This window comes from Notamacropus eugenii, chromosome 5 (genome assembly GCF_028372415.1).
Source record: "Notamacropus eugenii isolate mMacEug1 chromosome 5, mMacEug1.pri_v2, whole genome shotgun sequence".
Lineage (NCBI taxonomy): Eukaryota > Metazoa > Chordata > Mammalia > Diprotodontia > Macropodidae > Notamacropus > Notamacropus eugenii.
The window spans coordinates 187241632-187255067 of NC_092876.1; the positions used below are offsets into that span (position 1 = coordinate 187241632).

Here is a 13436-nt window from a genome sequence, read left to right on the forward strand (position 1 = left end):
ATCTCTTGAGAATTTCTATTTTGGATAATTCTTTTCTTTTTAAAAGTTTTTGGAGGTAATCAAGGTTAAGTGATTCGCCCAGGGTCATATAATAAGTGTCTGAAGCTGGATTTGAACTCAAGTCTTCCTGACTTCAGGGCCAGTGAACTACCTAGCTGATCCTTTTTTGTTTTGTTTTTTTTTCCTTTTTCTTTTTTTAGGACCGGTCTAATTGTTAGGAAGTTAGCAGGCTACATAGAACATTGATCTTAAATTTTCCTTTCAAAAATCCACTCATTGTTCTTGGTTCTGCCCTCTGATGTCAAACAGAACAAATCAAATCCATGTGACAGTCCTTACAATATTTGACAAGCTATCATATCTTCTTTGAATCTTCTCCAGACTAAAGTTTCCTAATGTGACATGGATTGAAGGCCCTTCATCAATCTGGCTGACTTTTTCTGGATACTTTCTAGCTTCTCAATATCCTTCTTAAACTGTGGTGTCCAGGTCTAACAAATTACTACAGATGAGGTCAGAATGTAGTTGGAGTATGACCTCCTTATTCCTGAAACAACAATCCTTTTAATGAAGCCTGAGCTGAATCAGCTTTTTTTGGTTGCTACATCACACTATAGGCAGGTAGGTGGAAGAGTAGATACACCACTGGGCCTGGAGTCAGAAAGACCTCAGTTAAAATCTGACCTCGGATACTTACTAACTGGTTGACCCTGAGCAAGTCACTTAACCCTGTTTGCCTTAGTCTCCTCATCTGTCAAATGAGCTAAAGAAAGAAATGGCAAATCAACCTAGTATCTTTGCCAAGAAAACCCTAAATGGGGTCATGAAGAGTTGGACACTACACAAACGACTGAACAACAACATCACATTGTTGACTCACATTGAGCTTTCAGTCCCTCAAAACCCAGAGATGCTTTATAACTGATGTCTAACCATGTCTTCCTCATCCTGTACCTGTGAAGGTTATCAGCAGCCTTAGATTTGAAGACCGTGCCATCTAAGCCTTTATTCTAATGTGAAAAAAAATGAACTATAAATGTAAACAAGCATATGTTCATCTTAAACAGCACAGAGCCAAAATTCCACTGGAGAACTCATCCCACGATTACATCAAACTATACTTTGGATCTAATCATTCCACCAGTTCTGAATCAATGTAATCATATTTTCAGCAAGTCCACAATTTTCCATCTTCTCCACAAGAATAGCAGGAGATACTTTATCTAAAAGTTGGCTAAAATCTAGATTAAACAACATTCACAACGTTGCCTTAATATACTATTTTAGTAATCCTGTCAAAAAAGGAAATAAAGCTCCACTGGTATGCCATGTTCTTGATGAATCTCTGTAATCATTGCTGTTCTTTCTAGATGTTAGAAATCACCCTTTTAAGGTTGCATTCTAGAATTTTTTTTTCAATAATCAAAGTCAAATGATTTCGACATAAGGAATGACACTATAAACAAATTAAGAGAGCAAAGAATAGTTTACCTGTCAGATCCATGGAAAAGGGAAGAATTTGTGACTGAACATAGATAAAGAGAACATTACAAAATGAAAAATCAACCATTTTGATTACCTTAAATTAAAAAGTATAACCAAGATTAAAAGAAAAGCAGAAAGATGGGAAATAATTATTACAGCCAATGTTTCTGATAAAGGCCTCTTTCCTAATATATTTCAAGAACTGAGTCAAATTTATAAGAATACAAGTCATTCTTTAATTGATAAATGCTCAAAGGATATGAACATGCAGTTTTCAGAGAAAGGAATTGAAACTATCTATAATCAAATGAATAAAATGCTCTAAATAACTATTAATTACAGAAATGCAAATTAAAACAACTCTGCAGTACTATCCTCACAGCTATCAGATTGGTTAATATGACAAAGAAGGAAAATGATAAATGTTGGAGAAGATATGGGAAAATTGGAACACTAATGCATTGTTGGTGGAGTTGTGAACTCATCCAACCATTCTGGAGAGTGATTTGGGACTATGCTCAAAGGGCAATCAAACTGTACATACCCTTTGATCCAGCAATAGTACCACTAGGTTTGTATCAAAAAGAGATCATAAAAAAGAGAAAAGGACCCACATGTACAAAAATATTTATAAGACCTCCTTTTGTGATGGTCAGAAACTGGAAATTGAGGGAATGTTCATCAATTGGGGAATGGCTGAACAAGTTGTGGAATATAAATGTAATGGAATACGATTGTGCTATAAGAAATGATGAGAAGACTTTAGAAAAACCTGGAAAGGCTTACATGAACTGATACTGGGTGAAGTGAGCAGAACCAGGAGAACATTGTACAATGATTAACTATGATAGACTTAGCTCTTCTCAACAATACAATGATTCAAGACAATTCCAAAAGACTTGTGATGGAAAATGCTAACCATATCCAGAGAAAGAACTATGGAGTTTGCCTGCTGATTGAAGCATACTATTTTCACTTTTTTGTTGTTTATTTTTCTTTCTCAAGGTTTTTCCCTTTTGTTTTGATTGTTCTTTCACAACATGACCAATGTGGAAATGTGTTTAACATAATTGTACATGCATAACCTATATCAGATTGTTCGCTGTCTTGGGGAGAAGAGAGGGAAGAGAGGGAAGGAGAAAAATTTGGAATTCAAAATTTTACAAAGATGAATGTTGAAAACTATCTTCACATGTAATTGAAAAAAAATAAAATACTATTAAGAAAAAAAATCAAAGTCAAGTTCTCTGAATTATAGATTGAAGATTCTGTTTTCCTTTATTTTTTGGGAAATTGGGCCAACCTTTGCCTATCTCTCCTGTTTTACATGTTCTTTCCCATATTATAGTGGCTCAACAGGCTCACCTGCATCTGAGCATGTAGTTCATATATTCATGAATTTATCATATCTTCTTACTCACCTTTGCTATTAGAGAAGGGAAGGGAATAAACATTTTTACATAGCACTGACCATGTAGTAGACACTGTGCTGAAGATTTTTCACATATATTATTTCTTTTTTCAAAATTTATTTATTTATTTTTAGTTTACAACATTCAGTTCCACAAGCTTTTGACTTTCAAATTTTCTCCCCCTCCCCAAGACTGCTTTCAATCTGACATAGGCTTTATATATACATTCACATTAAACATATTTTCACATTAGTCATGTTGCAAAGAAGAATTATAACCAATGGAATGAACCATGAGAAAGAAGAAATAAAACAAAACAAAACAAAAAGAGAGAGAGAGCAAATAGCATGCTTAGACCTGCATTTAAACGTTGCAATTCTTTCTCTGGATGTGGATGGCATTTTCCATCCTGAGCCTTTTGGAGTTGTCTTAGGACCTTGCATTGCTGAGAAGAGCTAAGTCTATCAAAGTCAGTCATCACACAAAGTGGCTATAATTGTGTACAGTGTTCTCCTGATTCTGCTCCCCTCACTCAGCATCAGTTCATATAAGTTTTTCTAGGTTTTTCTGAAGTCTGTCTGCTCAGTATTTCTTATAGCACAATAGTATTATTCCATTCCATTCATTGTTTTGAGGATCGAATGAAATGATACACATGTTATTTCATTCGATCCTCACAAAAACCCCATGAGGGAGGTGCTATTATTATCCCCACTTTACAGTTGAGGAAACTGAGGCAAGTAGAGGTTAATTAAATGTCTTGTCACATAGCTCGGAAGTGTTTGAGATCACATTTGAACTCAGGACTTTCCTGAGTCCAGGCCTGGAGCTCTATCTCCTGCACCACCTAACTGCCTCAGTTTCCCTATGAGTCATTTTTGTTCTATCATTTCCAATGCCAGAGTCCTTCTTCTTGTCAGAGAAAATAGAAGCAAAGTAAAAATTTAGCAACTCCTTTTTCTCTGTTGGCAGTTATCATCATGCCTTCCACACCAAGCAAAGGTTTTAACCCTTCTACGAACCTTATCTTTTTCCTCTCAGTGTAGTTTAAAAACCCTTTCTTTTTTTTTCTATTTTTAGCTTTTGTTGCTCTTGGCAACATGACAAAATAGATAAAGAGCTGGTCTTAAAGTCAAGAACACTTGGATTTAAGTCCTCCCCACTGACACATAAAGACTGTTTGACCCTGGGTAAGTCACCTAACTTCTCAGTATTCTAGACCAGCAATTCTCCAAGTATGGTTTGAAGACTAGAGGGATCCTTGAGACTTTTGGCAGCAGTGGTCCGCAAGGTCAAACTGTCTCCATAATAACAATAAACATTATTTTCCTATTAAAATATACCCTCCCTCTCCTTTTCCAACCACATATCTGCATGAGGTCAGATTTTCTTTGTCTATTTCAACCAAAATAACATACTGCAGCAGACTGAAGGCAGAAGCAGATATGAGAATATGGTTATCTTCTTTTAGGGCAGAGATTAGAGATTTGCAAAAAATATATAAAACAAATGCCTCTCTTTTCAGTAAATTTGTTTTAGTTTTTGAAAATATAGTTTTTTAATAAAAATATGCCAGTTAGGTTCACATTTAATAGGTTTATTATTGTTATTTTAAATTAATAATTTTTTAAAAATTATCAATTTTAATTTCTAATATGGTAAATATCAATAGATATAACCAGAGGTATGCTGGTAAATATTTAACAATCAGCTTCCCAGAAAAAAAGTATGCATGGCACACATATATGTTTAATCATCTTTAGTAACATTTTAACTATCACTTTCTTAAGTTTATGCAATCAACACAAGAAATTAAGCCCCAATTTGTAGCATTTGTCAATTTTTGAGGTGTTGAATACACTCAAAATTTAACAATCTCTTGAGAACTGTCTCTAGCACACTCCTGGATATAAAATACACAAACAAAAGTTCTTTGAGGTCCTCAATACATTTTAAGAATGTAAAGGAATCCTGAAGCTAGAGAGTTTGAGAACTACTGCTCTAGGCAATTATCTAATACTACATATAGAAGCAAAAATGCTAAACTGCATTGGGAAGAGGGGTTTTTTCCTCAGCTTAAAATTCCCTGCATTAATGAATCCCAAGTCCAGTACATATTCCCCTCTGCCCCAGCCCCAACATATCCTGAGGTTCAACACTTCTGACATCCTGGAATCCTCACTATTTCTTATCCCCATATCCCATCTGTTTCCCAGGTCTGTCAATTTCACCTTTGCAACATTTCTCCAATATGTCCCCTTCTCTCCTCTGATACTGCCATCACCATGATGAAAATCCTTATCACCTCACATATTGATTACTGTAATAACATACTGGTGGGTCTCTCCCCAGTCCAATCCATCCTCCATTCAGCCTCTAAAATGATTTTCCCAAAGCCAAGTCTGACCATGTCATCCTCCACTCTATTCAGCAAATTCCAGTGGCTCTCTATCACTTCCAGAATAAATTCAAAATCCTGTGTTTGTCACTGAAAGCCCCTTTCCACTTTTTCAGTCTTCTTACGTCTTTCTCCCCATTTCAGTCCAGTGACATTGACATCTTTGCTGTTCTACAAATGAGACATTCCATCTCTTGACTCTGGGCATTTTCTCTGGCTATCCCCCATGCCTATAATACTTTCCCTCCTCATCTCTACCAACTGGCTTCCCTGACTTCCTTTAAGTCCCAATTACAACCTCATCTTCTACAGGAAGCCCTTCCCAACCCCTTAATTCTAGTACCTTCCCTTTCCTAATGATTTCCTATTTATTCTGTATATAGCTTGTTTGCAGTTGTTTGCTTATCATCTCCCATATTAGAGGGTGAACTCCTTGAAAGTGGAAACTATCTTTTGCCTTTTTTTGTATCCCCAGAGAGTAACACAGTGGCTGGCACATAGCAGGAGTTTAAAATAACCATATTGACCCATTTGTTGGCTACTTTTCTAGGACCAAGCCATGCTCTTATGTTCATCCTATTATCTTGCCTTGCTTTCACCTTCTGTATGTTTCTTTTCTAAATCTTAGTTGGGTAATGAATTCCCTGTGTATCCACATTAGTATTTAAATAAGACTCATTTTCCCTCCTTATTGGAATTGTTTCTCTTTGTGACTTCAGAATTTCATTCTTCAGCATTTCCCATCCCTCTTGCATTCACTTCATCTGAAGTTTTGTTCTATGGGATTTTATCTATCTTTCTCTGAACCCTTTGAAATCTGATTTTAAAAAGTCTAGGGTACATCCCATAAGATGCCAAATATTTTCTCCTCTATCACAGACTTTAGGAAGGAGTTAGCATTTCCTTCCAGACTGCCCTCATTTCCATCTCTGCAACAACTAGTCAGAATCCCAACTAATGAGAATCAGATTCAGCATAGAATTTTCTTTTTTGGTTCTTTCATCTCTTAAAGAAATTATCATTTGTACAAGTCAAAGAAATTGTTAGCTTTCTTATTTTTGGCAGAGAAAAACAGAGAGAGAGAGAGCATCATAAGACATCTGGATGATTGAAGTCCTTCGTTAGTACTATATCATGCCTCTGTGTCAAGTTTGTTGTCTGGTTCCCAAAGTGTTTATCTATTTTCTCTTTCTGTCCAGATAGTCTATAGTATGATTTTTTTTAATGTAATGGAACTCTGTTTCTAAAGTCAAATGTGATTAGCTGCCACAATAAATGAAAGCAAGTGGAAAACTTCCAGGTAGTTCAAGGTGTACCCTACACAACCCACTGTCTATACCAATAGCCAATTGAATTGATCAGTTTCCTCTTGTGTTAAAGGTGGGATTTGAATGAGATAACCTCTTGGGTCCCTTTCTGCTCCAAATTCATGATCTGCTTCAATAATCGAGACCTTCCTAAAGAAACTTGGTTAGAAGCTGGTGACTGATTCAGAGCAGGTATGGGAAGAATCATCCCTCCTTGAGTTGACTCCAGGCCTTTCTGGGTGTAAATTTCTTAATGGCAATCTTAGGGACCAAAATATTACTGTTTTCTTAACAAACAAATTTTTACTTTCTAATTGGTTATCAGGAGAATGAGAACATCATCTCCTTAAAACTCTCATTTATACTATGCAAAGGACATCATCCCCAAATTTACACTGCTTAATGATCCAAATTTAACAGAAGACAATATTGGATACTACACACTGTTTAGAGAAATGTAGAGGAAAAGATTCTTCCTTAAAAAGGTTTTTTGAAATTCTCTCTACTTTCTTGTCTTTATGAAATATTTATTTTGCAGATCAGAGCACTTTCCTCACTTATTCATGAGTTCTCTTTCCCATTGCGTTTTGTAGAAAACCTTCATGCATTGTGTTAGTTGCCAAGTGCCTCAATACCAGATCCATGATGTCACCATACCACTTGAATATGATTGTCTCAGTTATTTGGGTGGGTTGTGCAATTCTGCATCTTCATTCTTCTCACTCACCAGGTTGGGTTATTCAACCCATCCAATCACAAACAACAGATGCCTCCAGGGATAATTCCTTCCTTGAAATGAGCCCCTCCTGTTTAACGGGTCAGATTGCTAGTCTGTATAAATAAATTGGAACAAAACATCTAGTGTCTAGTTGTACACATCATCAACTAGCAAGTTCATGCCTACACAGACGTCCACACTAACCATATCCTTGCACTATTTGCTGAAAGTCTTTCCCTGAAATATATGTAAATAACTTAACACACTTGAAAGTTAGAATATGAACCAAGCTTTACGATAGAGCACATAAAATGGGTGAGTGAATTTTCCATAGAAGGAAATTTGGGCATTTTTTACTGCAAGAAAATGATAGAGAAAAGCAAAATTGAAAATAAATATGCACACAAATCCTAAAATTCTATATGTAAAAGGAATTTAGGGATAAAACATTGAAGATTATGATCGTAGAAGATAGATTAGAAATAAAATAAACTACTAGATAAGCCGATAAGAATTTCCCAAATGGCAATAAATAGATTCTCCAATATAGGTTTTCTTTAGTCAATCCAATGGTATTCACATCTCATTTTCCAATTGTGGTGATTGCAAAGAAAGTTGTAACCACTGAGAACATCCTAATTCTCCACAAAACAAACTAGAATTTAATACCTGATAGGCTAGGTTGAACTCTCTACTTCAGTCTTAATAGTGTCCAATATTGAGTTTTCATGAAACATTCTAGACTCACTTAAATTGTAGTGGTGCTTGCAAAAGGTTAAAAAGAAAAAAAACTTTAAGTATTAGGGAACACAATCCTCAGACTATGTGTAAATTCACATTAAGGTAAACTACTTCATAGTAAACAAACATTTAACTCCATATCTTGAAGTGCTTTCACTCGTCTCCTTGGACATCACTTTAGTACACTACATGACCTCCACAAGTAAGCCCAAAGCATGGTTGACGAATGGACACATAGGATCAAAGTGTGAAGATTAGAAACAGAACATCAGATTCAAGTGTAAAGATGAATGGTAAAACTAACCTGGATTATTGTCTCCTTGGAGAACATCTAATAAGATAGTTTGGCTGTTTTCATGAAACTAAATTTAGTAAGAACATTGAATGTTAAAAGTCCTTCTTGGGAGACAAAAGCAAAATGAATTGACTATGTGATGTGTGAAGCTAGTACATCACTTACAAGAAAATCTTTTACTGGCTGAAAATATAGAAGAAAAAATGGAAAGAAAAATGATGGAAATCTTCCCAGAATTTTTCTTCTCTTCTGTATATACAAATCTCCTGAAAGGAAGATACTCATTTCATGCCTCAGGCTCACCTGAAGTCAAAAAGCTATTGTCAAAAATTGCTGTTTTTATAATGTCCTTAAAAATCAATGGTGTTGATTTAAGCCAGTTATTTAAGCCAGTCTTACAGATTTTTTTTTTAAAACAGGAGTGAAGAATTCTGTATCTATCTTGGTTGCTGCAGCTAAGTTTTAAAGAACAACTATAAAAGTTATTCATCACACTTATTACACTTCTTAATGAGAACCTCATCCAACATGATTTTCTAAGTGAGCAGTCAAGAAATATATCTTTAGGCACTACTAGGTATACTTTACCTCAAAGATTGTAGAATATGGGCTTAAATTCTGATTTGTCTACTGTTTTCAATTTTGTGATAAATGGCAGACAGTAATAAAAGAGTGGATTCTTCTTATCTACTGGCAACAAGAAGTGTTTTTACTTAAATACTCCTGAGATTCTTTTTTTTTAATGAAAAAAGTCTTAATTTCACCTATGGACTGAAATAATCAAAATCGAGGAATTGCAATGAAATTTAGGGCATCAGAAAACACGTCCTCTTGTACGGCATTAAATGAGCATAATGCATATCTAACAAAAGATAGTTCTCAGAGATCATCACATAAAAGTTTATTTTTTAACATCTCCAATTCATATTTTACCAGTATAAATGAAGAAAAGATGCCTCTTAGCTTAAGTAAAATATAATTTTTAAAAACTAAGAGACACCCAAAACTATTAGATACGTCAAAGGTACCATTTGTTGAGTTCATAGCTCTCTAAAGGGCCAAGAGTCCCCTGGCACATTATCACATGAATGGAATGGCAAAGATTATTCACTAAATATAATTTTCATATTTTAGCTGAACTGGAAGACCTACAGTAAATACTGAAACACACTATACCTTCACTTATTACTGAATGAGAGTAACATTTCACCAGTTAGAAATCTGGAATCAAAATTTGATGAACCTTCACAAATTGGCACCTTCTCTTTTCAGATGAAAGTAAGTCACCAGTACTTCCAACACAGCACTTCAGAAGAAAAACATTCCAAAGAGATGGCTTTGTTGTAGTCACCATGCTGACAGTTCAAAGTCATTGGTATCATGGTGCTATATAGAGCAAAGGTCAACTTCTCCATTTTTCTTGCTTTTTCTCAGACTAATCTTTTTTTTCTCCCAGTAAGGGCACTTTGTCTACAACAGCAGATCCAACAGCTATGATACCACCAGCCATAGCAGACACCCCTCCTTTGACCAACCCTATGTCCATGGAAGGCACTGTGATAACAACTATTTTGGGCACTTTCAGACTCTTCCCTCTAATCCAAGACATTCCACCAGTAGTGACTCCAACTGCTCATTTTGTCACATTAAAGATGCCACCAGTTACACAGGATAGCATACCAAGCTGCTGCTGTGGTTGGTCTTTCATTCAATCATCTGGTGGCCCATCAATAAGGTATGAAGGAATTTCTTGTTGATTTTTGTCCATCTGATTCATGGTCTCCAGCAGCCCAGTGACCCTGGCCCATTGGCTCCTGGCACTCGCTGGTTGGCCTGGGGGCCAGGAATATAGTACATTATAATGGCAAAACCACTTGTTTCTCCCCTCATTGTCCTTCAGCCAAATACTCTCTAATATGCTTCTTTCCTTCCCTAAACTCTACTTCTTGGATTTTCTTACATGAATATGTCTTCTTTATAATGCTACCCTGCTACACCCCATTATTAGCTGTTCTTTTCTGAATAAAGCATACCCATCAGCGTGCCTGGATAATGCCAGACCTGGAGTCAGGAAGACCTAGGTTTGAATACCTGCTTCAGACACCTACTAGCTCTGTGATCCTGGGCAAGTTACTTAGATTCTCTTGACCTCAATTCCTTATCTATAAACTGAGGTTGGATTGTTGTTCAGTTGTTTTTCAGTCATGTCTGACTCTTCATGACCCCATTTGGGATTTTCTTGGCAAAGACACTGTAGTAGTTTGCCATTTTCTACTCCAGCTCATTTTACAGATGAGGAAACTGACTTGTCCAGAGTTCAGTGACTTGCCCAGGTTCACACAGCTAGGAAGATGAATCTTCCTGACTCTAGACCCAGCACTCTATCCACTGCACCACCTAGAAGCCCTAAGGTTGGATTAGATGGTCTCTAAGATGCCTTTTAGTTCTAAATATGTAGTCCTATGATTCCATGAACCATCTTGAGTCACATATAACCTAGTCACGGATTTTATCCCACCAAGTCTCAATGATACTTATGAGATCAAATTTGCCTCTTTGAATCAGGACCTTTAATTACTCTTCTTTGTTACCTGAACTTGGGCATTTGTGTATCAACATTTTAGGTCATGGGTTTTTCTGTTGGCTCTTTTCTTGGATTTTGTGTCCTGGGATATTCTGGGTATCTTGACTATTATTATCCTTCTTCCTTCATTGTACCTTTTTTTTTGTGGGGGTATACATGGGCTGGCATGTCTTTACGTCTTCCATCTTTTTTAGTTCAAAGCCTTTTTGATTACATTTGTAAAACACTCAGCAAATACCCAGCCCTTGGTAAATAGATTTAAATTCTGGCCAGGGATTTGTCATCCCTACACATAGTACAGGATCCTGAACTCTACTGTCTGACATCACTTTCTTAGCTAGCTCTTCACTTTCCAAATTAATTATCTTCTATATTTATTGATATTAATTGACATTCAATTTCTTGTCTAGTAAATTCAACCAGCATCTACCAAGTGTCAGGAACTGTGCTAAGTGCTTGGGATACAAAGAAAAGCAGAAGACAAATGCTTTCAAGGAATTCACAGCTCTAATGGAAGAGACAACATACCAACAACTTGGTAGAAGCAAGTTATTTACAGGATAAATTAGAAGCAGTATCAGAGAAAAGGCAAGATGTTATAACCATTGGTCATACTTTTTAGATTCCTTCTGGCAATATGAAATGTGCTCATATAAATCATCAGAAGTGAATAATTGCCATGGTTTAGATAAATCTTGGGAAGTTCTTTGTCTTCTTGGATAAATGCCTTGGGAAGTCTATAATCCTCTCTGTTGTTATCATGTAGACGAATAGGTGCCCCAGTGGGCCCAAGCAGGGCAGTCACTAAGCACCACAATGCTCCCTGTGCTGTATGATCTCTCACCAGATACCTTCTGTGGTTCTACTGTGTCAGTCCTTGGAAAACAAGTAGCTTCTTCTTCCTTAGAACATGCAATTTCCTTTACTTCAGGAAGAACCTCAAACCCAATTTTTGTTTCTCACTTTACAGCTGTCCTTTTCCTTCCCTTCCTCCTTTGTGTAATGGTCTCCCTTCCCACACCTCATATTCCTTTATTCCTCTTTTCAGCCTAGCTGTCATTTCCCTTTGTAATCATTGCTTCCCCTTTATGATGTGGAATGTAGATATGTTCTTTGAGTCCTTTGCCTTCCCCTTCAGGGACAGAGGGAGGTCAGCCTGTATTTGAAACACAGATAATTAGCCACTCAAGGCGTCACTGTGTATTTATTTTCCCCTTATTTTCATAACTATTGATATTTTCAGTCTTGGTTTTTGTTTTTGTAAGTTCTTGGGGGTGTTTGTTCCTTATGCCTTACCGCTAGGATAAAATGTTATTAGCCCATTATCACATTTTAATATCTTGGCATCCTTATTTAACTTCCTTTCAACTCCACAATTACACTCCATTTCCCCTGCAGTCTTGAATCAACCTTCCGTTTTCCAATTTACCCTACCTATTAATTCACACTATTAGCTTGTTTTGCCCTCTAATTATACCACTTACTTTTTTTTTTCTTACCTGGCCTTGTCTTTCCAACTTCTTTCTTTTCCTTTCTAATTCTTCCTTAGCAGGTTCTACTCCACAGTCATTATTCTCCTAATCCTTTTATATTCTCTTTAATTGCCCTTAATTCGGCCCCTAAATAAAAGAGGTTGTTTTTCTTCCTTCATTTTCCGTAGACTTGCTCATGAATTGGATGAAGTGAGGCAGGGTTGCACAAAGTGATCAACCTCACTCTCTTTTCTTGAGTCATCCAGGTCTAGTGGCAAGAAAAAGTCAGGATGTCAAGCAATGACTGACCCAATTCACTAGACTGAATGCCTTTAAATCACACATAATTTCCTATACCCTTTTCAGTTTTGTTTTCTATCCTCTTCTTCCTCTGACTATCTTCCATGGAAGCTAGAATTAGGAAAAAATAGGAGAAAAGAAAAAAAGTATGTTTTAAAAAATACATCTTACCATCTTGAAAACAACATCTTGCCCAAAAGAAAGGGCAAGCCAAAAGGATTGTTGAAGCACTGGATTGGGATACACTGGATGACCTTGGCATTTGAGGGTAAGTTGAGGAGATATCCCAGAGCAGTACTTCATGAAGGTATATAGCTGTATAGCTTCTAATTGCATACATATCTTAACTCAAACTTAAAAGTGGCCTATTAAGGTTCCTTACGGAATTTACTGCAATGAAGGGATGAAGCCTCTTGGACCCTCATGGCAAATTAGATGATGCACAAACCAGTGGAAATCTACCTTATCTGATCTACTCAAATATCTAAGGCTGTATGCCAATACATTGACTGTGGTTGATGGAGGATTAGAGAATTCTGCCCTTTAGAAAAGGCAGTACTGAGCTGCTTGCAGCCAGGTTGCATAGCTTTGGCACAATGGGCATTTAGAGGGCTATATAGAATGATGAATTTGATAAGGAAAGGCAGTCCACCCTATTGGGAGTTAGATTTGTGGCTGATGTTGTAGGGCCTTTCTGGGATTTTCAGTTACCTACAATAGATAA

General features: G+C 36.5%; 1 pseudogene; it reads right to left on the reverse strand.

Moving 5' to 3' along the window:
* Window positions 1-9758: 9758 nt before the first annotated feature.
* Window positions 9759-10478, reverse strand: LOC140507775 (transmembrane protein 263-like; annotated as a pseudogene).
* Window positions 10479-13436: the final 2958 nt, after the last annotated feature.